This window comes from Falco naumanni, chromosome 10, assembly GCF_017639655.2.
Source record: "Falco naumanni isolate bFalNau1 chromosome 10, bFalNau1.pat, whole genome shotgun sequence".
In the NCBI taxonomy this organism is placed as follows: domain Eukaryota; kingdom Metazoa; phylum Chordata; class Aves; order Falconiformes; family Falconidae; genus Falco; species Falco naumanni.
The window spans coordinates 3,974,927-3,982,793 of NC_054063.1; the positions used below are offsets into that span (position 1 = coordinate 3,974,927).

At 44.6% G+C, this 7,867-nt stretch overlaps 1 long non-coding RNA gene across 1 annotated transcript; it reads right to left on the reverse strand.

The window, feature by feature from the left end:
* Window positions 1–576: 576 nt before the first annotated feature.
* Window positions 577–7,620, reverse strand: LOC121095143. Its single transcript, XR_005830020.1, has 2 exons — window positions 7,477–7,620; window positions 577–1,035 (listed from the first exon to the last, which is right to left on the reverse strand). It is a non-coding gene; the product is annotated as an uncharacterized LOC121095143 (long non-coding RNA).
* Window positions 7,621–7,867: the final 247 nt, after the last annotated feature.

The following is a 7,867-nucleotide window of genomic DNA, read 5'->3' on the forward strand; positions in this document are numbered from 1 at the left end:
ATAACCTGCCTTTGGTAAGCTCCTGCCGCATTTTCCCATATCTTTAATGATGTTTGTAGTCAAAATTTGTTCTAAAATACTACATACTGTTGGGGGTCAGACTGATGGGTGTGCATTAGCCTACATCTCCCCTCTTTTGCCTCTTGGCTTCTTCAGAACTAGTGTGCAACAGCAGTCATCTATTTCTGTAGCATCATCCCAAATGTGACAATTTTGTTTAAGATGTCCTTTCAGTACAGCAAGGCAGAAATTACTCAGTCCCTGAGTGTATTAAACTCCTGAAATTTTGCGTTCTCCCTGGATAACTTCCATTTCTGTGCAGTTTTCATTAGCCATGCTATCACTACCACAGTGTTATACATCTCTTATCGAAAGCAGAAGAACAGTAATTACTTCAGCTGTGAGTCCACACCTAGATAATCTTCAGGCTTGCCCCATTTGGGTTTGATTTTTAACTGTTATTAATCTTTGCACAGAAAGGTGTCAATACAGCTAACACTACCAAATTAATACCACGCATAGTAAAACATTTGCCTCCAGCTGCTTATTATTCTAAGTAGATAACACAGAGCAAGGATATTCTTCCCCATTTTATACAACAAGACAAAAATCAAAAAATAATCTGAGATTCAGTAAGGAATTCATACTATGGTACTGCCACCCCCAAGCAGACTGCTGCTCTGCTGGAAAACTCTCCCATTTTCTTGTATTGCATGATAAGCCTAATGCTACACGACTCTGGTAATTCCTCTGTTGGTGAAGAACTAGCAACTGCCATGGCATTTTCAAAAAAGTCAGCCCAGGTCTGCAGAAAGAGCTTTGGCTGAAGCCTTGACTATGGCATTAACATCATGGTTTCATGGGCTTGAAGTCACTGCATTCAGAAGATGATGTAAGAATAGTTTCGACCACAGCAGATGTTCAGGACTTCATCCTCAGAAGCAACGAATGAGGCTGGGAGGGAGTCAGAACCGATCCAAAGATCCGGAGGATGACAGGAGTCTGTGAATTGAGTTTATTTTGCTGTCACTGCACCTGGCATGAAAAGAAAGGGCAATGAGAGGAACCAATTAAAAAAATGTCTTCTCTGACTCATTGAATCCAGGCATTTGTTTTTGCTCCTTTTCACAGGCTTATGTGAATTCATAAACTGCAATATGAAAGGAAAGCTTCATCAGACAACATACGGCATTTGGGACAAAGCTGTATCTTTGCAAGCTGAATTAGACCTAGAAAAACTTCCACTAGATGTTTTTATAGAGTATTTTAACTCACACTGAAAGACGGGTGATTGCGGTTTTTCTTTGTCCTTGCTTCTATGAAAAAATAAACCAAACGACTGATCTCACTGAAGTTGTACAGAAACCTTGCGTGGTGCCTGAAGGTGACCATGCACTCCAGAGGTCCTGAGCTCGGTCCTGAGGGACAGAGCGAGTCCTCTCACTGCTGCATGCCTGCTCAAGGGAAATGAACCCCCTCGTTGGCTTGCTAGAGTTTCAGGGTACGTTTTTGGGGTAATATAAAGCAATAAAACCAGCAAATGGCAATTTCTCACGGTGAAGGGTCTCTTAGAGAAAAGGTAAGCTTAAGGCAGGTTTCAGTTGTGTTGGGATATCTCCTTAGCTTAAGGCTGGATTCAGCTCTGGTGGGAGGGGAGAACTCTCGTGGAATCCCATTTGCTTTCAAGCAATTCCCAGTGCAGATGCCACACCAGAGGCCTCTCTCCTTCCTTTGTACCGTTGCTTCAGAAAAGCAGGGTTTGGTTTGTGACAAGAGATTCTGCCCAGAGCAGCTGCATTACAGTGCAGTCAAGATGATTGATCGGGATGAAAGACAGGAGGTAGCAAAGGTGAGATGAGGCACTGTGTTAATATTTGAGCTACCGAGCCAGGATTTCCTAATTCCGGAAGGCATTATCTCCTAATTCTGCCTTCATTTTATTGAAGAGTTGTAAATAAATGAATAAAAAACCAAATAAATAAACAAATGTAAGATTTCTCTCCCTTCCCAATTTTATAGGTAAAAGGAAGCAAAAGCTTTCTTATATGGAAAATATTGAGAGCCCGAAGCATGCTTGCACTCCCTTGTTTATATTATTCCTGACTCAAGATGAATCAATGGTAACTTGAGATGACTCTATAAAATAAAGATTATTGTTTCGTGTCTGTCTCCAATGCCACCTACCTTTCTCAGTTTCTTTTGGGTCAAACTATTTCCTGGGTTTGGAAAGCTCAAGGACACTATCTGCACACATCTGCTCTTCCAGGGTATAGCATCCTGCCTCACTGTACGGGACAAGCCGAAAGCTGCCCTACAGCTGCCAGACGGTCACTTTGGCTAACGAACTGGTAGGAACAAAACCCAATGTTGTTACAACTGTAGTACCATTATAGGGGTTTCATTCAGTTTAGGGGCATCACAGTGCTTGGTGTGGTAGAAACCTGCAGCAAGAGAAGGTCTTGCTGAAAAGGCTTAAAAATGGCAAGCTGAAAAGAAAAATATAAAAGGAATAGCATTGGCTATGGGATGAATGACCCTGGGACACAGAAGGCCTCTTGCTGATGCTATTTGTAATTCACACCTGGTCCACATTGTTGGTGGTCCTTGCATTTCTTCTGGGATGTATTCCATGGTCAGTGATTGAGTTACAACTTTTTTTTCAACATTAAGAGAAAAATGAATTGATGTTGCAAAGGAGTTAAGGTCAATGACTGTTTCACCATAGTTTTTCAGCAACATCACTTGTTCTTTGTAGTGTAAAGAAACTTGTGGATGCACTGTGCTTTTAGGTCTGTTTCGCCAAGCAGGCATTAGCTGTGAAATTCATCTAGCTGTCTTCAGCAGCTTTGCAATGTGTACTTGCTTTTTATGCCAATGCAAAGCCACCACAAAATGTTACCAAATCAGAAAGGTGTCGATTATACTAATTTCCCATCAGTGTAAGTGACAATATATGGCGTGAAGCAGTGGAGAAACTGGGGCTTTTAGAAAAATTAATCAGGGCAAAGCACCAGTTTGCATGCCCTTACACCGCTAGTTTGCATGCACTTTGCACAGTTCAAAGCTTACTCTGAATGCACCTCATGTACGCCAAGGCTTTCAGCCATCACGGCAACAGCACCACTGCGAGCCACGCTATAGACAACAGCTCTGGCAAAAGTCCTTCACAAGTCCATGTCCTACAGCGGAGGAAACAGGGTGGCTGGGGCACAGTCTGCGGTGGTGGAGGGGTCAGCAGGTAGATGAGGGGTCAGGCAGTTCTGCAGGCTGGAACACAAACGCTGCATATACCCTGTGTACCCCCACGCACACCTATGCAATCCTACAGCCAGCATCCATAGCCTAGAAGACACGGCTCTCTGTCCCAACACACCAAGAGCCAACGTGCTGCTTCTGCCTCAGGTGCCTTGCCCATTGCTGGTACTCCCAGGAGTGTTTCAGCTCCATGGTCTGCTCGGTGATTTACGTGTGCTTCTGGCTCAGCATCAGTGAATGAGCTGTGCAAAGGCGAAAACATTTGTATCTGCTCTGTCAGAGGAGCACTTGACCCTACACATCTGCTTCTGCCACACGCAGCCTGGATTCCAGTCCAGCAAATACCACACAGGAATGAAAAGTGATGCCGCACCCCACCATCCTGCACTGGGATTTTCCCTAGAATTTGAGGGGTTCAGGTTGCCTTTTCCATGGATAGCCTCTTTGGAAAGCCTTGGGACTCATCTGTATTTGTCATGTGTAACTTCCTGTAGACTACTAGAAGGAATCTTGTCCTTGTAGAGAGGGAAGGATGTTTCCCTGCTCTCAAAATGACTGGAGAGACCCGATTTCCAATAGTCTCCTTATAGCCCTGGCTCTGATTTTGCATAATGCATGCTTAGAAAAAAGGACTATATACTTTGTTGTTCCAGCAGCTGAGTTAGACTGGTGATGACAGAAGATGGATTATTGGTATGCTTTTGTACTTTTTATGCACTGTCTAGAAGTTTCAGTAAAATTCAGCTCTGTTACCTAACTTAGCATGCTGAGTGAGACCAAGACAGATGCTCAGGTAGTGTTTCAGAGTATTAAAGACCATAAAGCACATCCCAGTCCGCACAAATCTCACACCTACGACAAATGCTTTGCTTGACAGTTTGTTTTCAAGGCTGGATCTGTCGGCAGCCCCACTGGATGGTGACAGCACAGGGCAGTGAACATGGCATGTTGGCTGCTACAAGGGACTCCAGCCGTGCTTGTAGGCCAGCAATCTGGCCACGAAATCCTGCATTTTATCACTGCATGCTTGCACTTCTGGCTAAGCACTCCATCCCAGTATCCTCTATTCTTGGACACCTTAGAAGGCACCCTGGGGTAAACCCTTGTTGTGGTTTAATAGAAACTCCTAGTGCCTGAGCTGAGTGGTGTGTGTTTGGCTGAGCAAATCCCTTTAGCAGACGGCAGAAATACAGAATGTGAATCCTCTCGTGACCACAAACTACTTTTATCTGTAGGAGTCATGATGCTCCTGAAGTACTGACTCATTTCCATTCATTTCCTTCAGTCTGAGCAAAGACCTTGCATTTAGAGACTTGCCCACCATTGTTAGCAAAGGAGACGGACCTTTGACAAGCTCTGTTTCAGTTTGGATCTGAACTACTGGAAAACACAAAGCGGGAAAAAAACAGTGCTGGATTTGCACCTGGTCTTTTCTATTATGATGGGATGCAGAGACTTGATTCTTTCAGAAGTATTGTCATAATGAGATGAGCAGAAGTTCATACATTGCGTTAGCATTACACTAACATGACTCTGTGCAGGGCTTGGCTCTTGCTATTTTCTAGTGGAGGCCGATGTAGAAAGAGATGTCTAAAGTACTACCCAGCAGCGTGGTGAAATGCATGTCCCCCCAGTAACTCCCCACACATCACCACTGCCAGAACCTGTCTTCCTTGGAGCCCACACAAGCCTCCTCCCCTGTCCTGCCCTACGCTGGTCACTCCCCACACCATGCTGTGGACCTGCTAACACAGGGACATTCATTAACAGCCCGTTCACAGCAATCTTGTGCAGCAAACACTGGCAGCTGGCTAATTTCTAAGTGATCAGTCAATTACTCCCTGCAGTGGCAGATCAGGGTACAAGTTAAACTAGTGCAAAAAATACATTTCCTTCTCATTCTGCTTAGAAGTCAGTAGAAACACAAGTGTCCAGTGCTCAGCTATGCATTCAGTGTTTACTGGCTAGCTCCTGGTTTGTGGAGGACAGATTTTCCAGGTGCAGTCCACAAATTCCTTTCCTAGAGAACCGAGCCGCTGGATGTGTGCCTACAGCTGGTGGCACCAGACACTTCTTTCTCCTTTGAGATACTTGCCTTACATGTCCAGCCCTTGGCAACCCAGAGAGTGACATATAAAGACTGGGAGGGGAATAAATAAATAAATAACCAAACCGTGGATGTGATCCCAAACTTGTTGGAGTTAAAGGAAGTGATTTCAGATCACACCCACCACCTATCCTACAAAGAGGTGCCAAACTAACTTTAAGCTATTGGGATTTCCAAAACTACTACCTCCACAAAGACTGTATTTATAAAATGTTGTGTTGACTGATAACCGTTGTGATAACTCCTGGTTATTTATCATTAAAATAAAATCCTTGTTCCAGCAGCATGCTGGGCTGCAGGAAGAGATCCGTCAAACTGTTACCTGTTGCATGCAATGAGTACAGGATCTTACCACAGAGTGAAAAAGCCTGTTTATCACAGAGCGAACACCCCAGCAAGGGCAGGTCCTGTACCAAACCGCACACCTTCTTGTTTGTGATCACACGCTTGGATTGCTTCCTCATCATTTATACAGCAGCTATCTAGGAAATATGTTCAGGGAGGATCTGGTAGTTGCAAGCACAACTTTCTGGTATGCCTGTTCTTTAACCAACATGTTAGGCAAACACCTTAGCTGTTGAGAAACAGAGGTCCCTGGGACCACCCTACCCTGCTGATAAGTCTGGAAGCCTTCCTGCTGTGTGGCACAGTGCGTGGCCAAGTCCCAGATCCATGGGAGCCAGAGCTGCTTGTTCTGGAAGCGCGTTCCCCATCAATGACATGGGCAGGACCAGAGAGGAGAAGGGATTTGGATTTGGCACTTGGGGACTCACACAGCTGGCCAAGATAGCTAGTGAGTAGGGCTAACGACAAAGCTGTGTCTGGATGGAGAGCTAGAAGAAAAGAAAATAAATAAAAAGGAGGAATTAATCTGAGGAATATTTTATGGTCCCTGAAATGGTAAGGATAGATCTTAGAGCAGGAAATGTCTCCAGCTTGGACATAGCAACAGCTGAGTACCTTTCATCCAGCAAATTCATAATACTGTTTATACAGGAACTTTATATCATCTTCCCTGCTGCAGCATAATATCTGCTTAAGCCTGACATTTTAAAATACCTCTGCCACATGGAGCTGGGCAGGTGACTCAGTACAAACATGCAGACCTCAGCTTGGCCCTTTGATAGATGCCATCATATTGCAGTACAGCTTGTGAAATCAACAGCTATGATACACTTCTGGAAAAAAGCATGCCAGCCAGAGGGTAGATCTGCTTGCATAGTCACTGCACCTGGCATTCCATCTCATATTACCACCTAGACTATCTACACGTATCAACCATCTACGGATGGAACTACCCAAGGGTCCGGAACAGCCCTGAGGAACTGTGGGCTTGGGATGGGGCATGCCACTTGCTGCTGTACCGAAGCCAGCTGAATGACATCTCAGAAAAACGTGCGATTTTTGTGTCAACAACGGGATCGTTAATATGAGCATCAGCAGGCTTCAGATCAAATCCCTCTTTTGGAGCAATGCAAAGGGAGTAAGGAAGTATTTTTTGTTGAGCCTAAAGCTCAGCTCCCCTGCTCTGGGCTGCAGCATACAGACGGTGGGAAGTGCATGCAGACAGAAAGGCCTCTGCTCTCTAAGCCTGCCTGGCTCCTTGCCTGAGTTTCAAATTCAGCCTGCGAGGGTTTGACTCAAGACAATTTGATGGATACTGTGTACATGCTGCCGGCAAAAGTAGCCAAGATCTGTCAATTGATCTATTTCCTCAGATATTTAATGCAAACCCTTCATTTCTGTAAATATACTCTGCCTGCTGCTATAGATAGGGTATGGTTGGAAGTGTGATACTGTGAGAAAAGGGTGCAATACATGAACCAAAACTGAGGAGTTTTTAATCTATGGACCACTCTCCTTATACGTGGTAACAACATCCATGTGATAAATTCATTTATTTCTGCAAACAGGTCATAAATTACACATCAGGATAGCAATCCCCATTTATCCCATTCTTTGATGTCCTCTGCAATATGCCTATTGAGTCTTCTCTACCTGCACTGCTTTTAACTCTACCCAGTGCCTTAAGCCCTCTGAATTTTGATCATCGATTACCAACAACTGCAGTGATTAAACTGAAGCCTGACCCATCCCCATTACCAAAAACTCACCACTTGCCTTTTCTGCAAATCAGATTTCAACAGCGCTCCCCTCCTCTTCCCCCTTGTCTGGCTCTGACTGAAAAAAATATGCAGGACCATTTGCCAGGGTTAATTTTTAATAGTGTCCTCAGTGCCGCAGCGAATGAAGTCATTTATTATCCAGCAGGCAGCATGCTAACGCACTAGGCAATAACAAATGCTAAAGGAGGTGACTCAGGCATAAGCAATCAGGCGAGTTTTACATTCCCACCTGATGGATGGCTCAGCACAAAGGGCCAGGCATGGCATTTTGGTTCACCCTACGCTTGCGTCTGCATCTAGGGGACACCTGGATTCAAGCCATGCAGTCAGTGAGGTTTATTTGCTTTGTAGTCATGTGCAAAGCATGTATGTAAAGAGA